General features: G+C 43.1%; 1 protein-coding gene across 8 annotated transcripts in view; it reads right to left on the bottom strand.

The window, feature by feature from the left end:
• LOC120724739 (kelch-like protein 29) overlaps positions 1-22,392 on the bottom strand; it is a 262,953-nt gene that overhangs the window by 195,870 nt on the left and 44,691 nt on the right. Inside the window, exon 1 of one of the 8 annotated variants that reach the window (XM_040017099.1) lies at positions 2,811-14,679. The exons of the other annotated variants lie outside the window; for them this stretch is intronic. The gene's annotated coding sequence lies outside the window, so the exon portion shown is untranslated. Of the gene's footprint in view, positions 1-2,810; positions 14,680-22,392 lie in introns of those variants that run through there. 8 annotated transcript variants of the gene reach the window in all.

The raw sequence follows: 22,392 nt of genomic DNA on the forward strand, positions 1-22,392 counted from the left end.
TCGCGGGTGTTATGTTCTAAAAACAACCAGCGATAGGTGAAATCAAGTAGCCAATTTTATTTTTTGACGGTGCAAAACGTTTCGTGGACATCGTGGACATACAGCACTGCACTTCAGAGTCACACTGCTAGCGATCGATGCAGCGATCAGGACGCAGGACACAATGTGACGTAAAAAAAAAACGTGCAAACTTGCACTAAAAAAATCTGCGAAACAGCGAGGTGAAAGGTGAACCTCGTTATTAGCGAGGGACCGCTGTAATTTTGAAGGTAAGTCACAACATACCCTTCGTAAATACTAATGTATAGAAACCCTTACCAGCAATCATTCATTTTTTGTACTTGACTAGCTGATATCGACATAACGGGGAAACATCTGGTTTGACTATTCTTCACCTGTAGTTTGAATGCTGAACATTTGCCTGTTTAAATCATGAGACCAGTCACTATACAGAGATGTGCTTCTGAATGTGGACGATGTGTCTTCTGCTGCAGTTCTGCAGTTCTGCTTGTGTTGAGTGATGTAAACAACTGATCGATCTAAACTCTTTAAACGTCAAAATTGATCATTAGATTTTTTATGAAACAACAGCGGTGAGTGTTCCCACCTTCTGCTCTTTGTAACTTAACGCGATCTTTCCGTTTTAGAGTTTTGGACATGATTTTGGAGGATATCTTCGCAGTAGCGATTGACCGCAAAGTAAAGCTACCGGAAATGTACAACCCTACATCCGGTCTCAAACCAGGAAGTTAGCATTTTCTCGTGCACAGGGTCTATTACAGGAAGAAAAATAAGCATTACATACGCTGAGGTGATATCAGAATGTTTGTTTAGAAGTTCTGCATAAACCGTCTGTTGCTTTGATGCAACATGCTGTTTTTTTTAGTCTTTCTGCACATTTATTCATACAGGATGATATGAAATGATGATCAATATTCCCTTTAAACTGTGCTTTCACCACGGTGAGCGTTACTTTTCAAACTCAGCTTTCACCCTTCGCCGCTGCATTGAATAGGAGCTAATTTGCTTGAGGAAACGGCTCGAGTGATCATAAAAATCATTTTACTTCAGGCGTGCTCGTGTAAGAAGTTGATTGCAAATAAAGGGATACGATCACAGTGCTGAAAGGATCGGGCTCGAAGTCATTTTAAAGTCAAACTAAAACACAAGTCCCAGCCAATCAAAAAAAAAAAAAAACATCAAACGCACAAAGTCACCGGCAGCATATTTTCTATACAAGAAAAACAAGAATACCCGTCATTCTTTCACCCGTCGTTATTAACCTTTTCACTCGTCCTCCGTCATCCCAGCTTCCTTAGTCACCTTTAATAAGGTTGCGGCAGAGGAAGATAATTGTGCAGTCGCCCACACAGGAGGCCACTTGAAGACAGAAACAGAAAGGGCCACGGGAAAACACTGCGAGCCAACTTTTCCTGAGTCGGTCGAGACGGTCTGAATTATGAAACCCCTGAACCGCCGCCGGATCAGCTGTGAGTGCCGTTTACTTTCTACGCCGCGCCGTCAATAGCAGGTCACGGCTTTTTACAGGCTATAGCGAGCTTATTAAGGATGTTGTCTGAAAATAGCAGATTGCACTAACAGGAAATTGCTCCTCGACAGTGAAGCGCAGCAAGCTTACTGCAATTTGTGTTTTCTGTTAATGTCCTGCAACTTAATATTAAGAACAATGTGATTTTCACAGGAAAGCAGTGACCCGCGATTTACAGCACATCTGAAGTAAAACATAAATATGCTAACATGCAGATTTCCACGATTTCTCATGTTACTGTTCAATGTCTGTGATTACAACAAACAACGTGCCCTGCTGAAGACTCCTTCATTAATAGAAATGCTGCTAGCAATGAACAATTCCTTTTTAAAAATTGATCTTTTGCTGTTACATCCCATTAAAAATGGATGAGGCGGGGGCGGTGGTGGGGTCGCCGGCAGCCGGTGTTGTTTCAGCTTCAGCTGGAAACTGAAAATAATCCGAATCGTCGCAGGGCAATGCAAGAAATAAGAGTCTCATGTGGCCTCCCTTTTCTCTTTTCTTGTATCATACTCCAGCAGTGAAGTGCCGAGTCTCCCATGCTGCCTGTCAGCCTCCATCCATGTTAATACTCTGGGGTACGGTTTGATTCTCTGTGGCTGAAGAAAAGCACACAGTGAAGTAGGAGGAAGCATGTTTCCAGGCCTGTGCCCTGGAAACAGTCATTAAATAGTCATGGGTCCCTGTGCTGAGCTATGCCGTGCCATGCTAGACTGAGCTGGGCTGCTTCAGCATCACTGGTCATGTAATGCTCATCGCTGCAGGGGTCAGGCAGAGTGCAAGGCTGCTACCCGGTTACGGGACCGGTTTGTCTGCGCTTACATGAGAGTCTCTGCGCACGCCACACCGACGGAGGCTTACACGGGAACGCACGCGCGCGTTTACCTCGCTTCGAGCCGGCTGGTTTGTCTGCTTTGAGTAAGGTCGCATCACGGTCACTGAGCGGTTTGACACGTCACGCAGATGGGAGATGGGCTCTTCTTATGTGTTTTTTGGAAAGGCTATGTATCTTGTCTTTTTTGTGAGCACGCGTGTTGCTACATATTCTTCTCTGAGTGGGTGTATGTAAGCTGTGAAGGTCACCAAGCAAAGCATATGAAAGTGGAAGAACCCTTTGAGGTTTTATCGGGTGATAAGAGTGTGTGTGTGTGTGTGTGTGTGTGTGTGTGTGTGTGTGTGTGTGTGTGTGTGTGTGTGTGTGTGTGTGTGTGTGTGTGTGTGTGTGTGTGTGTGTGTGTGTGAGTGTGAGAGAGAGAGCTACCCTTTGCAGTGCTCCACTGTGGAAGCCAAATGAGACCCGACTGTAGACTGGAAAGGCTTCAGCGATGTGTTCTTGATGTTTGGTTTTCTGTCACACTTTTTTTTTTCCTCCTGTAACAGCTCACAAAGGAAGGCACTCATCTCAGTTTAAAAAAATCCATGGTGTGTGTGTGTGTGTGTGTGTGTTCAGTTCTGTCACAGAGGAGTGTAAAATACAGCTAGCCACAATGTAACTAATATCAGCCAGGTTGGCACATTATTACTTTTTGCATGAACTTTTGATTACCTTTGGTTGGTCAATGTTTTAACGTGTCCTAGATAAAAGCAAAAATGATGTTTCCTAAAAATCTAATTTTAATTTGCTCTCTTCCATACTCAACTTGTTAGCCTCTCAATTTGGCACAGACAGCTCTGCTCGCCAGGTCTGAAGCCGGCCCAGTTCGGCTTTCTGCTCTGGATTTCTCTCTTTTTTGCTCTCATTAGTTCTCCACACTCTGTAGCTTAACTCGGCTGAGAGTCCAATTCCCACAGAGCTTCACACATCCTGCAAACTGCCCTGGTCTCTCTCAGCTGGACTGACGTTGTGGATGTTACTACAACATTGGCTTGGATTTCAACACCGCCTAGATGCCATTATTAAACCTTCTAGCAAGCAAAAGCTTGTGATCAAGAATTACTCTCTACTTCCTCCATAATGATTATAATGAAACAAAATGAACAACAATAAAAATCTGTCCACCCACGGTTCAGTTCTGCGAGTGTACTGTGCTCAGTTTTGACCAGGGAGATGACGCCGGAGTTCAACCATGTTTGCTGGGTTCACACACTCCCCCGCTCTGCCCTGACTCGACATCCCATCCGTGGCCCGTTCAGCCCTGCAGTAATTAATCATCTTTTATCTAACGACAGCCGCCTATATATTCATCGACCCGTCACATCTAGCTAGCTCAGGCTCCTTTTATAGCAGCGTTCATATCAAAACGTGTTGCTAAGCAACCTGGCATGCACAATTGTTGTTTTGCATTCATTTCTTTGAAGCCTTATCGACGTCCACGGTGGATCTAGGTACAAGTTATGATTTTTTTTCTTTTTATCCCACATACGAAAATTAATTATAAAGACAAATAACCCCATTTTAGAAAAAGTCAAAATATCAGATAAAAGGGTTTTATTTTAAGACACGATTTTTCAAAATGCCGAGCAGTTCTAGTTTTTAGAAATAATTATATAGTAGCTGGTTGATTAATAATAATAATAATGCAATCAATTAATAATTCTTAATTGGCAGCCACACTGAGGTCAGGCTGACTTTCATCACTTGGACGTGGAGTGACGGATAACTTCATCACTTGCTTAAGTTTGTGGTTTTGCCCATCTTTGGCATTACTGAATTCCCATGCCAACTTCTTTTCCATGCCTTGTAATGTCCCTTCCCACCAGCCAGTGATATAGCCCTAAATCACAACAACAGCTGCCTCTAGGTGCTTTATATTGTGAAGACCCTACAGTAATACAGACAAAACCCCAAACAATCAGATGAACGAGCACTTTGGCAACAGTGGGGAGGAAAAACTCCCTTTTAACAGAAAGAAACCTTCAGCAAAACCAGGCTCAGCGAGCAGCAGCCATCTGACATCTTTGTTTATTGATAAATAAAAGCACTAAAATAGTCGTGACAATCTTTAATTTCTTCTTTTTTGCTTGTTTGCTTCTGTAGCAGCGCAAAACCAAACAGAGAAGCCGAGAAAAAATTAAAAAACTGGAAACACACAATGCTTCAGCTTCTAATTGGCTGATTAAAAATTAATGAGGTATTATGGCATGTTTTTCTGCACTGAACATACAACTTGACGATCCTCCTCATGCCTGAGGGCAGGCATTTTATGCACTCAACATATACCAGCAAGATCTGAATCAATGGAGTGACGAATGACTTCCAACACACTGTAGACTCAGCAAATGTTAAATATTCTCATTAGCTTGCTGAAAGATCACTCCAGCAGCAGTGCTGGTGCCCTTAACGGTCTGAGCCTCCGGCGGTCCAAAACAACCCCCACCCAACACCACCACCAGCACACTTGTGTTCTCTTCTCCTCCCACCAGCATCGCCCTTCTTCTCTTTTCGTCTCAATCCATCGGTTGTGGGGCTTACATTGGCAGCTCCGAGGCAATATTGGCATCAGAGCTGCCATACGTGTCTCTGTCAAAGCAGAAGCAGCGGGGAATCAAAGACGGACAGACACCCGATATGTTGTAACTGCTGTTCCCCTGTGGGACGGATGATCCGGGTTGTTAGCACGGAGTTTCAAGATTAACCGAACCAGCTGTCCTAACAAAATGCTGCAACTTGACTTCTGCTCAACCTTCGGCTTCTGCTGTATCACCTATCACTTATAATTCAAACAGCTGTGTCCCCGAAACCATTAAAAGACAACTGAACCGTGTCCTCTGTTTATCAGGTTTTCCTCTCCGATCTTGAAAATAAACAGGTAACGCAAGACGCGTTTGGCTCGGCAATATTGAGCTGCCAGCAGCGGGTGTGTTAAGGAGAAGGGTCTGGGATAAGGAGAGGAAGGAGGAGAAGAGACAAGCAGAGCACAGAGCTCAGGGCAGAGGTGGCTTTCGGCCATCCATCTCCGGTTTCAGGATTCAGAGAGTGCTGACAGGTCTGGGTCCCCCGGCACAGGCCTCTGGGCTGTAACCACGGATACCCAGACAAACCAAGAGCTGTCACTCAAGCAGTACTAGCTAGAGAGAGTCACAGGAGATGTGAGAACAGGATAGCCAGACACCAGGGGTGTGTGTATGTTCTTATACCTCTGTATGTGTGTGTGTGCTGCAGATTGTACAAAAGGAAGGACAGTGTTGGTCTAGTGAGATATCATCAGTCACTCTTGGGAAAGACACACACACACACACACAGAAGACACACAGCAAACAAATTCTTGATACTGGAGAAGGTTTTGCGAAACTCCGGCTTAGACACACACAGACATGCTGATAATAGCAAACTGCCACTTCATGAATTTTGCAGCTGTCTAAATCTCCTTGACATTTTTATAAAAGCATTCTCCTCTGGCAAAGCGCCACTGTGCTTCTCTTAGAGACAAATAAAGAACGGTGCAAATTAAGACAAAGTTGGTAATGGCTACAAAGTGTGAACAATCAGATCCAATGTCAGGGCAGAAAGGAGGTTAATAAACATGCACGCTTTAAAATGCGAGAGCTTCATTGCGCGGCTGTCTCTAAGAAACGTATGTTATAGTGTTATTTTTAAGGTTTTTTTCCAGCACGCACGCTGTAGATCTGAGGATCCGACAAGAAAAATACAGAAACAATGAAACCATAAAGAAAAGAACAGAGCACCTGCATATTGTGTATACAAACTAGCGAACTGTGTGTAGCAGAAACATAAAAATAAATTATTTAAATCTCAACCTTGGTTTTTTTTATTTTCTCCCCTCTTCTTTGTTCTACACCATGCCATTGATTTCTCCTGGTGGCAAAGAGCGGGATGCATGAAGGTTAGACACACACACTATGTAGATAAATGACTCCTCAGCTCCAGAGTTTGATCCAAATGAAGCAATGATGTAGCTCACTGGCCCGGGCCCACACTGAAGTGAAAGAGTGTGCTAGTAAAAAAAACGTGAGCGAGGTGGGTCAGAGTGTGTGTGGGGGAGCTGGGGAAAAAAATCCCTCCTAGTACGACTCATGGAGGGGAAAAAAACAACAAAAAAAGACAACTTTGTTCACAAGATCAAATCTGTGGCACGGCAGAAACAGTTACACCTAACTGAGCCTTGCTTACCTTGCAAATTTGATTAAATGGCAGTTTGCGCTTAGTGTAGCTTCCAGATGCCGGCCGCTGTGTAGCACGTTCTATTAAATCAAGAACAAGAAATCTGTGTTCGCACAGAAAAGACGACCGCTTTGCATTTGCGGCTCCATCCACATCCGTGAATGCAATTACGCGCTCGTGCTCCGTACACGTCCGACGCTTAACAGCTTGTCTAAACGTGCATGTGACCGCCTGCGAGTTCATGACTGTGTGGTAGTGATGTTGATGTTATTTTCCTTTCTCAATCCAATACCCAGAGGCCCTGCTGGCTTTGCAGCACAGCAAAATTGGCCTGAGAGGTTTGGGAACACTTCCCCCTTACAAACAGGGGCAAATCAATAACGTCTCGGTTGAGGGAGCCACTCTCCATATGAAGGTGAGCTGACTCAGCAGTCTCGGGAGCAGAAGGAAGGGGTGAGGGGGGGGTAAGCAAGGGAAGTGGGGATGGAAATGATTGCTTTACAAGCGGTAAAATGCACGGCGGTGTTGAGAACCCTCTGCGGACACCGCTCTACACGCCTTCTCAATCCCTCCGGTGGAGAAGCCGGATGGGGAGAGGGCGAGGAGAGCGCAGGCTGCATGCTCGGCTTGTAAATACAATAACCCCGCTTTCCCGTGCCGCGAGCGTAATCCCGGGCTCAGTTTTTTCGCTTTCATAGTGCTCCCTGTCAATCTCCTCCGTTACAGTAGCCAGACGAGCCCTGATTTTTGAACGTGCCAAGTCAATCACAGCTCCGCAGTAGCACGATGGAGCCAGAGACCACAGGAAAATCCATGTCTTTATAGCATCCCTTCGAGTCTATTTATTCTTGCAGGGTCTCAGCAGCTATGAGTGTGTTGATTAAATGTGGGAGTCGGCTAATTACGGGGTGTTCAGGCAGGAGAGTGGAGAGCGAGGGGAGGGCGGACGTTGCAGGGAGCACTGACGTCCTTCAAGCGCAGCGGGGAATCGGCAGCGGCGGGTTTGGCAGCGAAGACGGCTGTTATCAATTCTCATTAAAAATCCCGAAAGGCTGAATCATCTGTGAACATCACCTACAGACCCCACAGATCTATTTTCTTCCTGTCATCAGTTCTTGCACTTAGAAACGAGCATCAATCCGCACATTTCTTTTTTTAGTTCGTAAACGTTACACAAGAATGGGTGTAGGTGCGAGGATGCCTTCTTTCCTAAAATATCCACTTCCATTTGCACGGAAGAAGTCTGTTCCCTTACTTGTTTGGTATTTGGTAGTTACAGTTTCACCTTTTTGCAGGGCAGTGACCAGTATTTCTCCTCTTTTGATTATGGCTACGTTAGTGTTGTGTGATACGAGGAGAGCTCTCTTTTTTGGTGTGTGTGTTTAACATCTGAATGCTTAAAAAAAGTTGGGAAGCTGTGGAAAGTATTATGTGAACGGTGGTTTGTTGCGTTAAGAAAAGACAGGTGTCCTAAGGTGGCACTCTTGACCATTACCGTCCCTCCGGATGGTGACAGAGGAGGTGGTGTCAGGGAGTTGTTAGTGTCAGCAGCAGGAAGCAGTTGTCAAAACATGCAGATAATTGGGTTTATAAAAAGAATAGTTTATAGCATAATTGGCTCCCGTGCAGATAATTGAGAGGAGTGGCAGCTTAAGGCTTATAAGCAAGACCGAAAAGAGTTTTTTCTCTCAGATTTTAAACTAATAGGATAAAAGAGCAAAGCAATCCATGAACTGGTAAGTGTCCCGAGGCCCAGCTGAGAGGGAGCAATGAATGAGCGAGCGGAGCAGAGGAGCAGGCTGAGCGAAGTTTTAACTTTGACAAAAATGAAAGGTAATGAAATGTTCAGCGTGATGGATTACCCATTTCCAGCAAAGTTTAAGTTTCTGCCAGTAGGTTTTCAAATGTAAATCAAATAGAAACCAACGGCTCCACGGGAGGGAAATCAATCCAAAACCTGCAGTGAGTGCTTTTTCAAAATAATGTTGCCGTGTTGGACGTTGATGTGAAACCAGAATGTCAATGACGCAGTAGCTCTGGGTGCTTCACATTTCACATGTGGGATGTCCTGCAAGACACTTGGAAGTTTTCCTGACATAAGCTGGTTGTAATGGATAAACTAATGACAGCTGAGAGATTTTATTTCATGTTCAGGACAAGATCCAAGATCAGGTCACTGAAATCTGACCAACACAGTAGCAGGATAGTAGAGATTCTCATGACTTGTGGAAAGACAGACAGATGCCTCACTGTGTCACAAGACCGTGGATCATTTGGTCAGATGAGGTTTCCTCATAGACGGGAGAATTCTTGTTTCCATCATTTACGGCAGGTCATCCAGGTCCTGAAGCAGCAAAGTAGCCCCGGACCATCACATTACCACCACCTTGTTTGACATGTTCGATGAAATGCTGAGTTAGTTTTATGCCTGATGTAACGGGACTTAAACTTTCCAACAAGTTCAGTTTTCGTCTCATCAGCCTTCAGAATATTTTCTCCATTTTTCCACAGTGTCTCTCTTATTGTTGACTCGTGAGCACTGACTGAGGCCTGCAGATCTTTAGATCTTGTTTTGTGAAACTCCTGCATGAGTTTATGATGCACTCTGATATTTTGGTTGGTCAGACACTCGTGGGAAAGTTCCCTACTGCTCCAGCTTTCCTGCATTTGTGGATAATGGCTCTCACTGTGGCGACGGAGCCAGACGTCAGTGTCTTTGTTCCTCAGCTGTTTCTTTAGATCGTGCCATGATGTGTTGATCTTTGAAATCTTTTAGCCTATTAAACGTTGACAGACAGGTTCTTATGACTTAACAAGAAGAGCAATGACTTTTTCCAGATGGAGCCAGGTAGGTTTAAATAGCTTTTCCCTTAAAAAATGTGATCATTATTTGAAAAACTGTATTTTGTATTTATTCGCGTTATTGTCTAAAACTAAAACACATTTGATGATTGTGCAAAATTGGTCATCCCAGGCATCCATGTGCAAAGATGTGAGCAAATGAGGTTTATTCATAAAGCACAACCTAAGAGCTTGAAGTCAGCACAGCAGATTTAAACATGTAAAGCACTGGTAGGATCACCGAGCCTGAAAGCTGTGCAGGTGCAGTGGGAATCGGGTGCTCCTCTGGGGGCCGAAGGTGAGTGGCTGTTTTCCTCTCCCACAGTCAGAGAAGGCAAGCTTGACACTCCACGGTGACAGTAAATAAAAAGTATTTCAAAAAAGCTGGCATCAGGCTTCCACATCTGCACTGCGAGAATGGCAGCAGTTGCCATTTTGTCATCTAACACGGCGTGAGGAACACAAAATTTTAAAGGAATGCTTTTTGTGACAAGCCGAATGCGGCGCCACGTCCCTGTCCATCATTTCGGTGAAATGTTAAACGGCATATGCATTGCAATATGTCAGAAAGTAATAGCCTACTGTCACATCTTCTCACATTTAGCTGCAGGTTAAAGCAGGTCTACCACGGAGCCAAGTGATAAAAGAAAGAACGGGGGGAAGAAAGGAACAGACAACCTGTAAATGCTGCTGTGTGAAAATCCACTGTGTGCATTATACATGTATATCTATATATAATATTCCAAAAACAAAAACATCCCATAAAGCTAAATAAGGCATGTGTCGTGTGTTGCTAGCTTTTCCTTCCATTGTGGGTGATAAAGTCATGCAGCCCGGCTACAGAAAGCTATTGACAGAGTGAGAATACTTGGTGCACATAGCCTTTAAAGCAGCTGTCTGCTCTGGTGAGGGCTAGATGAGCCAACCGAGGTGAATATATTACTCTTACTCAGTGAATGTCACAAATGCCATTTCCAACTGCTGAATGTCAGCGAGACTGTTGGGGTGACTGCTAACACCGCAGAGCTCTGTGACGTCTATATCCCCGCTGTTAACATCCTGCATCCCCGCTTTTTAAATAACAAACAAAACCACAGCTGCTTTGAGCCAAGCAAATATCAATAAGTGAGAGAGACTGAAGGCGATTGGCCGGCGCGTTGCTGCTGAATATTGCTTAAACTTTTTTTTTTTGTCATTTCTCTAGGCTACATATGCTGCTTATTTTTCCCCCTAACTGAATGAGAGGCTTTGATATTGATTTTTTTTTTCCTCTTTCTTCCTTCCCAAACTGAACACAAACAATATTAGTGCAGAAATCTACTATTTCATAGGTGCAAACAAACAAATGATACAGGAGAAGCTTTTGTCTCTGAAGTTCGGCGGGCGCGGAGACGTTTTTAATGAGCGACCCCTGTCGGCTATAGGCGGAGCCAAAATGGACTCGGGGAAACAAACAAGAGAGCAACTGAAGCACATCTCTCTAACACACTCCCAGCATCAGTGATGCTCATTGTTTGCAGTGCTGCCATCAGGGGCATGTTGCCTCTGATTATTTTCCCCCACATCTTTTGATACGAATGCCAAGGTCGTTCCATGCATCAGATTTAGCCGCAACTCTTTATCGCTTTGCATCATCTCTCTCACATTCCCCACAGGTCATATATAAATATATATATCCCTCATTTACAGGTGCCAAATAATACTGCATGTATTTTTTTGTCTGAAAATGATATGTTTGATTAGGAAACACCTTAAATCTGTCAGAGAGAGCATGCTCCCGGTTAAGCTCATCATTGTTTGTTTGGATTTGAGACTGATCTAATTATTTTTCCATGAAGATTAAAGTTTTTTTTTCCCTTTTAATTAAAGGCTCTTATCAAATCTGAATAAACCTGCATAATTGGCTGAACTATTGCGAGTAAGTTGCACTATTAATACCTTCTTAAACAAAACACATCCCCAAAAAACCAAAGAGCAGCGTAGCAAATAGTTTCTTCAAACACCGAGAACGCGAGTCGCAAAACACGAAGCGGTAAATAAATTAAAAAAACAACTACAAAAAAAAACACCAGACACTGACGGCCAGTTGTGTTCAACACAAGACACCCAACCATCAATATAAACAATAATTATTCTTTCAGAATGTCTGCAGATTATACACGAGGAAAGGCAACTAATTTCATGCAGCAATTTTGACTGTATTTACTCATAAACCACCTATCAATCTCCGTGCTTGATAAGTCAAATCATGCTCATCTTCATGCTTTGTGCGTCTGTCACTTAGAAAAACAGGACACTAGCTTTCAAGAAGAAAAGAAGGGGCACGGTGCCAACTGGCATGTACAACAAAGAAGAAACAATCTCCAGTAATTGCCTGCCATCAAACAGAGAATAGTGATTCGACGTGGAGGATAGGAGGGAGGGTTTGGCAGCACTTATTGCAAACCAGTGAAGGACGTAAGAACCATCCATCTTCCGAGACATCTCGGAGCTAGTCAAAATAGGAGGAAGAGGGGCCGGTGGCGACGGTGATTGTGCAGCGTTTGCAGGCAGACTGCGCTCTGCGGACCCAGGCGTTACACAAAGACCGAACGCTGACGGGGTAAAGGGTAGTCGGCCCGTGACCTTTAGAAGTTAAAAGGTAGGAAAGCGTGCATAGGCGAGAATGGAAGCTTATTGATTTCACACAGTTTATCGCCATTGCACGCAACAGCCCCAACGGACGACACGGGCAACATTTTCACCTGTCAGGATTAGGTGCACAGAGCCCGGCAAAGACAAGCGGAGCATGATGTAAACATGGAAGCCAAAATCGGATCCATCTATTTACACTGGACAAATAGCTCTCCTTGCAGCTCAATGTGAGACACTGAAAGATGTAAAAAAATGGTCCCTGTCTGCTGACATGCATCACGTGTAGCCTAAAGCAGCACATGCAGAGCAGTGTGAAAAACACATTAACACATTTATGATCAATAAGAAGACTAGACGCTTTCTATTGATTAGTTTGTCTCCAGTGCAAAATATATATTCCATTAGTTTCTTGTGTATGTGTGGATGTACATGTGTGAGGGTTAAAGCATCAGACAATTCGACAACATGCAATTAACATTTTGAAAACACATCGGATCTCAATGGGAATCGCTGGATATCTACATTTATATTGACTGGGTAATGTGTTAGGAATTAAAGGATGCCGCATCATTTGAGGGAAATTAAGATTATCAGCCTACAGAGAGCTGAATTCAAAGACACCTCGAAAATCAAAGCGAAAGGATTCATTTATGGGATGACCCTAGGTCATTTTCACACCAGTTGACCTCTGACGTTGAGCTCTTGAGCTCAAGATCACTGGGATGCAATCCTACGTTAGGTCTGTGCGATATGACCAAAATCTCATATCCCGATATAAGACATTTATCGTCCTGACAACGATATAAAGCAGCTGAAACTGATTAACAACCCCCTCAGATACTTAACTGACCAGATCAATATCCCAGAAGTTTCACTGCTATACTCTGATTAAATAGGGATGCTTTATTTTTTTGAGTGGTGAACTAAAAGTAAGACAAAAACTCTCCTTTAAAAGTGCAGCAATTTGCCAAGTTCTGCTCAGCTCTCACATCAGCCTGCTCTTCATAAAAGGTTAAAAAAGGTCTGAGACTAGTTCATGAAAGAATTAAAAGCCTGATGTGATTAAAAGACAAGAAGAGGGGCAAAAAAAAGGGAGTCCAGCGCCTTGCCCAGAGCACGGTAGCCTCCTCAATCTTTCAGTGGAAATTGGGTTTGGGGCTCTGGAGTGTTTCCCCCACAGGCATATCACTGCCTCCTCCACAGATCAGGGATCATCGCACACCCGTGTGCTCGACCCAAACCCGAAACAGAAGCACAACGTTATCACAGAGGCCCCGGATCGGCAGTCAGGGGGGCAGTTTCTGCAAAGCGTTGCTCGTGTCGCAAGGGCAAGGTGCTCGCTCTGGTGAACAATCCGGGATATACGAGTTCAGCCGCTGACCGGCGCCTCAAACACACTACAGCAATGATTCATAGACATTGGGTAATCTTATCAGGGACTACCTGGACACAGCAGTAATAAACTGGAAATTGTCTAGTGAATCTCATATCAAATCACAACCATGGGGAAAATAAAGCAACGCAGCTGCACAGACCTGAGCGGGAAAGTCTATGGACTCGTCAGAACAAGCTATAATGTGATGGTGGTAATTAATTACGCAATAAACACATTTTAGTGGAATCACTAATTAGTTATTAATAAATGGCAAGAGTTCCTGACTCACCGTTTTCCTCATAATATGTATTATAAGAACATTTACGACAAATCCATCAAGATTATAAGAATGATATATATGCTAAGCTCTTGAAGAGTAATAGCTGCTGCGGTTTTTGATTCATGCGTCAGGTTAATAAGACAGAAATAGAGTATCCTTCAAGCAGAGGGCTGCCATGGAGATCTTAAACTTAACTATATGTAAAGGTTGTTTGACTGGTCGCTGGTAGAAAAAATACTAGGACGACTTGAGTAATGGAGGAAGCTCATTGTCCTTCCACAGTGTCTCACTCCCCGTCCGCCCCAAACGAGGTAGTAAAGCTTCCTGCCACAGACATAAAAAATGACTGGCCACTTTAATTAGCCCAATCATAAAATATGATTTCAGCCACATCTATCTAACATGACCTGCAGACTTTGGGAAAAAAGAACTACTCTGTTGTTCATTTATTAAATATCACATTCGCTCAAGTTCTCTGTCTGTGTCATAAGTAACACTGAAATTTTAAAATTGGGGGGTCATTGCATAGATTTCACTTGCTCTATTATTTAACAGGCACAGTGAATCAGATCTGAGGGATTCAAGGTGAGGATGAAGAGATTTATTAAAATGTTATTAATTCAATTAATTATTTAAGTGTCAAGCATAATTTAAAGATGTGAAATTTCTGAATGCGGATGCTCGAAGTGGAGATGATGACTCACTTGCTGAATATGTTGACCTGCTGGTGGAACCGGCATTGTCTGGAAACTGCAGACACTGGCCCCAGGTTCACGTTATTCCATCTGGGAGCTCTAAAACATTTTGTTAAGGACCAATATGTGCATGCAGCTTTCTTGTTCTTTCTTTCAGGAACAGTTCTCCAGGCTTCTTGAAGAACATTTAAAAAGTTCTTCTTTGGATGTTTGCTGCCTTTTGTTTTGTTCTCTGTCAAAATGATCCCACGCTGCTTCAGCAATGATGAGGTCAGGACTCTGGGGAGGCCGATCCATGACTGATACTGTTCCACTGTGTGCTTTTTTCTATCCAGGTAAGCATTGGCAGCATGTCTGGGATCATTGTCATGCTGGAAAATGAAGCTGTTGCTCATCAGACACCTTCCAGATGGTATCGCACGGCAAATCAATATCTGGCTGCACTTTTCCGTGTTCATTACTGCATTCATTTTGACAGGATCCCAACACCACTTATTGAAATGCAGCTCAGAAGCACGACAGTCTCCACCATGTTTTACAGGTGGCTATAGACACTCTCTCCTGATACTTTTACAGACTAAATGAGGATAATTTAAACCAAAAACGTCACATTTGGATTCATCATTCCATATGAACTGCTTACACTCCAGTTTACACTCCAGTGCTTATGTAATTTGGCCTTTCCTCCTTATTTGTCTTCATTAAGTATGACTTCTTGATGCCGTGATAGGTAAGTTATTTGTGCTGAATATTATATATATATATACACACACACACACACACACACACACACACACACACACACACATATTCATTGTGTTCCCACTAGTGCTGTCAGCGTTAATCTGAAATGACGTTAAAGCCACAACACGGCAAATCTCCGTTAACGAGCTACCGCGGATCGCCCCGTGCGTGGGGCACTAGTGGGAACACCCCTACAAAAAATAAATAAATAAATTTAATATATATATATTTTTTTTTAGGGGTGCAACGATACTCGTATCGATATTGAACTGTTCGATACAGTGCTTTCGGTTCGGTACATATATGTATCGAACAATACAAAATTTTTAATTTATTTTGTTAACTTTTCTTCTGACGATGCTGTCTGTGTTGAGAACTTAGTGGATCTGTGTTCGACTACTCCGCCTAGGCTGCACTGTCAAGCGCAGATCCACTGAGCGCAGCACAAGCTAGCAAGACAGAAGCTAAGCTCGTTGCAACATGGCAAATTGAACCTCCCCCACCCTCATTCAGATCTGGCCTTTGGAACTATTTTGGTCTTCATGTGAAGTATGACCCTGAAGGTAAGAGCGTCATGGACAAAAGTAAAACAGTATGTTGGATGTGCCACGCAATGCTCAATTATATTGGTGGGAACTAGTGCGTTAGCGCAGTTTGCTCGTTAACGTGTTGACGCTGTCCAGCCCCACGCACGGGGCGATCCGCGGTAGCTCGTTAACGGAGATTTGCCGTGTTGTGGCGTTAACGTCATTTCAGATTAACGCTGACAGCACTAGTGGGAACAAAATGAATATGACTGCACATTTACTCCGACACCATCCTAGTGCAAAGACAAGTGGAAGCAGACAAAAACAACAAGCACACATGCTACAAACTTTACATGATTCTCCTTATGGGGACCTGATATGTTTAATATGCTGCTGAGAATATAGCCCAGAAGAAGCGTATAGTATAGCTTTTATTTTGGAAAGAGACATTTCTCTGTAATAAACTCTGTTTTCCAAATGAGTGATTTCTCGATCAGATAGATTTATTTTTTTATTACTTTTTTGTTTCAGCAACATAAAATTTAAAAACTACTTTTGAGTTAAAATATATATTTATAATTTTAATAAATGACAAATTAAAAAAGCATGAACATTTTTTTGTATCGAAAAAATATCGAACCGTGACACCAAAGTATCGAACCGAACCGTGAATTTTGTGTATCCTTGCACCCCTAATATACACACACACACACACACACACACACACACACACACGCACACACACGCACGCCATTTTATACCCAAACGGTCAATAATCTACATGATTCACTCCAAGAACATTATATTGTCCATTTTTCAACACAAAGTGTAACAGAAGCAAAAAGACAAACTTTGGTGCTTTCTTTTCTTAAAGTAACAACCTCCAAATCATTTTGGACCTCAAATGCCAAAGGGAATGTAACAGAGCTCACAGACAGACAACTCGAGTGTGAAAGAGAATTCCAAGTGGAGTAACATCAAACAACGTTCAGCAATCAACTGTAAAAACTGTTGGTGTGGCAGTAAACAACCTTTCATTATTTTCCCAAAGCTCTGACAATCATCACATTATTCACAGTAATCCCAGTCAACGCCACACTGGCCTGGGAAGGAAGATATTTACCTTTAGTATATGAAATGTGTGCGAGTGTGAAAGAAGGTGACAAAGCGCGAGAAGTCACTCATCTACACGGTTAGGCTCTTATGCGTTGCAAATCTACACCCTCAACTTGCTGATTCAAAACTGGCGAAGGCAAATTTCTAAAAATAAAATCACCACTGAAACAGTGTCTTTTAAATGAGTCTCACTCAGAGGGGGATAAATACTGTGGCTGTACAGCTAACCAAAGAAATTTGAGTTGGCCTGCTCTTCCATAAGTTGATTGGTCAGGATCGGAGGTGCGGTTGGACGTTTGTGCCAAATGTATGAAAACGTACCAGTTCTGGTACGTTCAAAGCCAAAAGCAATAAACACAGACAAGCTACCCTGCAGTTTTCTGCTGATATGTTATAGGATTGTTATGCAAAAACTCAACTTTTTACCACCTTCTTTTTAAAAACTGCAGCCACACTTTGATTTCTTTGACATGGTGCCATATTGGAGCCAGCTTTCAGCAGAAGTTCAGTAAAGTGTAGCCAGCTGTCAAAAAAAGGTTTAGGTGAGTCTATGGTTGTGAAGTCCATAAGAAGCAGGTTGGTTGAGAGCACATCAACTGAACAATGGACGAGTCAGCCTCGAGATTACAGCCCAAATGTACGGTGACACAAAAATGGAACATTGGTGTTGCAGATTGCCTCTTTACATCCCTAATAATTATGAGTCATGACAAACTCGCAGGTAAACTTCAACTTGTCAGATCCATCCACTAGGCAGTAATTATACCTGTTGGGGTGAAGCAGTGGTCCGGCTGACATTTTCATTTCTACAGCGCGACTTTTTTTAAAAACTACACTTACCTAAAAATAAAAACCACATAATCTAAAAGGTTTTCACTGCAGCTAAACGTGTGCTATCAGCAGCTTGACACAAAAAAGAAGGAAAAGAATGTTTTTTTGTGAAACTTTGCAACACGGATGAAGATTTTTAATCTATATTTTCCAGACAGAGGCCAGCAGCCAACCACCAGCAGCTAAATGACTGAACAGTTTGATGTCCTGAGTGAAACCATTATGCTGCGTGAACTAGATAGCGTCTCACCTCTAGCTGTGCAGTGTTTTGTGGATTATTACAATAGTTCAAGTGTGTTTACTCCCAGGCGGCCGTGCCGGCAGTGAAACCAACTCTGAATTTATTCTCCGGTTTCAATAAAGGCGCAGAGATGAGGACGGATAATGCTGATGTCACTCTTAAGTGTCGGGACCGGTTATCTACAGTCCCCCCCCCCCCACGCCTTTCCACATAAAAAATAATCAAGAAGGTATTGAAGCAATTTCATTTGGCCTCTTGTGTCTCGAGTATTTTCGAGCACAACGCGGCCCGGAGCTCGACGTGATCCGAGAGAACACGGAATTGCCTGAATAAGCACAAAATCCTTAAAAAAGGTGCTGCCGGGGGGGAGGGGGGAGCTGGGGCTGGTTGTGAGAAAATATGCCTCTTTCATTCCCACATCTTTGTTGGTGGAGCGACTCCTATCTGCAGACTGATGGGAGTCAATTGCCGATGTCAAACGTGATAACTGACAGTTTGCTATAGACACACTCACACACACACTCACACACACACCTAGGCCAATCCAGGCTATAAAAAAACCGAAAGAAAGAAATGAAGCCATTTGAAAAACCAATGGAAAGATCATCCCAATATAGCCTTGTGATCTCATCCACTCCTGGGTGCCGCTGTGTATTTTCCCCTGTGAGGTTTTGGCCTTGCACCGTGTTAAAGATACCTATCAACAAGCACACCTTTAAAAATCTGTTTACCGGGATGCAGGGCCACAAAGGGGAAATATGAGTCACAAACTCAGCCTCGTGTGTGTTCATGTCAATATCCGACTGTCTGATTGTTTTGGCAATCACTTCTTGAATGGGATTGGGAGTGTGGGGCAAACACTAAAAGCTGTGGCATGCAGATGGTAAAAAAAAAAAAAGGCAACCAGGCTTGTTGTGGCTAATCAACATGAGTACACAGTCAGTCTGTGTGCTCACTGGGCACAGAGCAGACGGCGATGAAACAATGTGCTGGAAACACCTGCACTATTTCCTGGACTTCTGCTGTCTGCAGTCTTCTGGTTTGAACACTGTCGCAGCAGGACAAGTTTCATAACTGTTTCATTTCGCCTGCAAAACGCGGCAGATTACAGACTGGATTCAATTTAGTTATAATTATTGTTTAAAACAATTATCAGTAGCACATTATTGAAAAGCAACAACCCGACAGCAACTGTTAGCCCAGTGCAATAAAGGAATTCAGGCACGTAACAAGTTAGAGTCAGAGTAGCTGCCATGACCACCTCCATCATTGTTTCAATGCAGGAGGCGTGCCCAAAGACTTAGGGAGCAAAAAGACACACCGAATTAAGTTGGTCCCCATCCCCTTCCAACTAGTCTGCTGGAACTTTATTCTGATCCCATGTTTGGAAGGGCTCTTAAAAAGTCAAGTTCACATAGACGGTCTTCCTCAACTGGATCAAAAATGGCGATCCACTAAATCCAATTTAATTTTGGAAGAGACAGAAATTGTAAATCCGGCACAAAAAGTGGGTCAGGAGGATCAAGTGCATTGACACAGTCAAAATATACACACTGTGAGCTGACGCACGCTCAGGTTCAAGTCGTTTGCACCACAGTACCACCCTCAGATGCCTCAGGACCAGATTTGGGGTTGTAACTCAAAGAAAAGCAATGCATTACACACTCTCAGTAATGAGTAGAGAGATTAAAGGTAATTCTACCTAAGAAACAGGTGCAGGTAAAAACAGACGCTACAGTGCTGCGAGCCTTAGCAGACATCACTGCCTTTGATACCTGTTGAAGTTCAGGCTCTGGCTGCTGCGCTGGGGTCAGCATACACTCAGCTTTAACATCACTTTAAGTTTCTGGCTGGTTTTGCATTAGCAAATTAGTCTGTGCTGATGCTTCCCAATGCAGTGTGCAGATAAATGAATAGCCTGTGTACTATAATTACATTACTTTAATGTAATTACTTTGTACAGTAATGGATTACATTATGCATTACTGGAAAATGTAATGTATTTACAGTAATGCATTACGTTGGATAGCTTAGCAGACCTCAGTGTTCAGTACCTGAACCTGCGGATGAATTCATGCTACACCACTCCATAGATGTGAACAAAAAAAGAGCCGCTTCTTGGTTCTTGTAATGGCCTGACTGCTTTTTGTCCTTTAGGTCTTTCATGAAATTTTAAATGCAGATGTGCAAGTGTGCACAAAAGCATGCACAATAGTGGCGATCACGCAACATCTCATACTATCCCAGCGAAGAACCGTTTCTGGTAGGATGGAAGTTTTTCCAAAAGCGTTAACAGTGCAAAACAAACTTTTATGGCATTCACAAACACGCTAATAAAAATAGGCTAACTGAAGATTCACCAGTGGGCAAACATGTTTATTTCACAGTAGTCTTAAGGGAGTTTTCACTAAACAACACAGAAAAAAAAGGCCTCTACAAAAAAATAAGGCCTAATTAAATCTAATCCTGCACTATAAACCTGCCAAAAAGGACTGATTACTTACTTTTTCTTAGCTTTAATGCCTTTCTTTCTTGTATAGATTAATTAGGCCTGGCTTTATATGGAGATCTTGAGGGTTACTACCCTCTCAGCTGTCCTTAATATTAATGAACACACGTTGAGGGGTTGCAGCCATATTAGGTGTGTAGAATCTAGGTGGTTAACAGATTTGATGCCAACAGTTTTTATGGAATTTATCATCAAGACGATGAAAACAATTCGACAGATTGGCAAAGCGATTGGCTTTACTCCTCGTCGTTTAGAGAGACCTCATATCTAGTCAGAACTGCAAAGATTTACATCCTAAATTAACCGAAACTTGGACTGACCTGAGATTTGAGTTCAGGTTTTAGCCATCCCTGCCTGACAGCTGCTAACACTCCAGAATATTTTCCATTTCACCAAAAGTGTTTTCAAAAAGCCAAGCCTTTGTTACAGAACTGACAAAGGAGTGGGTGCACTCAGACGTCTTGATTTTATCTGCTTCACATAGTGTTGAGTTAAAGTGCAGCATATTTAAATAGATAATAAACTTGGCATCTGTAATGAAGTCAAGGCTTTGCTATCATGAGGGCAGTGGGGTGTATGCTGGGGAACAATGAAATTCAGTGAAAGGAAGCCGGTTAGAAGAAAAACGCAGACATGGAGAAAAATGAAACCGAGAGAGAAATTTGTCTGACTCAAAAGCTCATTAATGACAAGGCTAGATGTGGTCTGAACAGTGGCACCACAAATCTGTGAAATCTGGGCATTTTTCCCATCAATAGTTCCAAAACAACAGACCTCGCGCTAACCAAAGGGTCTGCCTCTATTCAGCTCCCTAAGATCCTCCAAACCAAACAGTTTGGGTGACAGCTGGACTTCCACTCTTTATGGTGAAGGGAAGCGCAGTTTGGACTGTGCTTGAAATCTGCAACTGTGGGCCAATATACACAAGATTACAGCCCACCAAGGGATGCAGATATTGTAAAAAAAAAAAAAAAAAAACTTCTTCTGGTCTCATGAAGGGAGATCAGCAGACTGTAGGTAGCTTCCAAACCCAAATGTGTGAATCATAAACTTGTACATTTATGCTAAATTGCAGTAATGCAACTCGAGGCTCTGTGAAAGGTCATGAAAATAGGGGTCTTATTGTGGGAGCGAACGGAGGGCAGCGAGGCTGAAATGGGAGCGAGGAACAAATGGTCTTACACTAATGCTTTCTGCAGCTGCTCCACCTTTGGTTTATTGTTCCACTGTGCCTATCAGAGAAGGTGCGGGAGGCCATTTGAACCGAGCCTAGACTTGGGGCCGGGGCAGCACACCTTGGCCTTCACACGCTCCATTAAACAGGGAGCAGGGGGAAAAAGTACGAAGTATCTGCAGCTCTTGGCTGAGAGCCACTGCTGCTGACACAATTACTAGTTCCTCGTCCCTTGTCTGTGCTAAAATGGCTGCCTGTAGCCATGACTGGAGATGCAAACAGGAGAAAAGCTGCAGACTAGCGAGAAAAGCTTTCAAACACCCCAATGTTTTCTCCATTTTATTTGTTGCGTTCAAGTGTATAAACTTGGATTTGCAGACACTATGCCTAGTCCAGTCCTATTAAAATAAATCCAGGTACTAGTCTAAAGCTTGATACAACAACAAATCTGAAACACTCTTTGGTGCTAATAAAACTATTTGTGAAGGTGAAAAAGGTATGAAGAAAAACAACCAACAAGCTGCTCTTGAATCCTACCGTCTCAAACTCACTAGCATTTTTCCCCAAAGGCAGAAAACAGCTGGTCTGTGATTCATCCCCAACGCTCACTAATGTTCTCCCTTTCTTCCTCTCAAACACACAGCCTCACAGTGCCCACTTTCTTTAGCCAGTGGACAGTTTGCCAAGCAAAGCTGGAAGCGAAATTCAAGTCTCATCGCAGAAAGTGTTTTGTTATGCAAGCCTACTTGATTGTAAAAATAATTGGAGCATCAAATGATTCGAGGCGTTACACTGGTGGTGTGCTGGCAACAAT

This window comes from Simochromis diagramma, unplaced genomic scaffold (genome assembly GCF_900408965.1).
Source record: "Simochromis diagramma unplaced genomic scaffold, fSimDia1.1 OVJJ01000802.1, whole genome shotgun sequence".
Classification (NCBI taxonomy): domain Eukaryota; kingdom Metazoa; phylum Chordata; class Actinopteri; order Cichliformes; family Cichlidae; genus Simochromis; species Simochromis diagramma.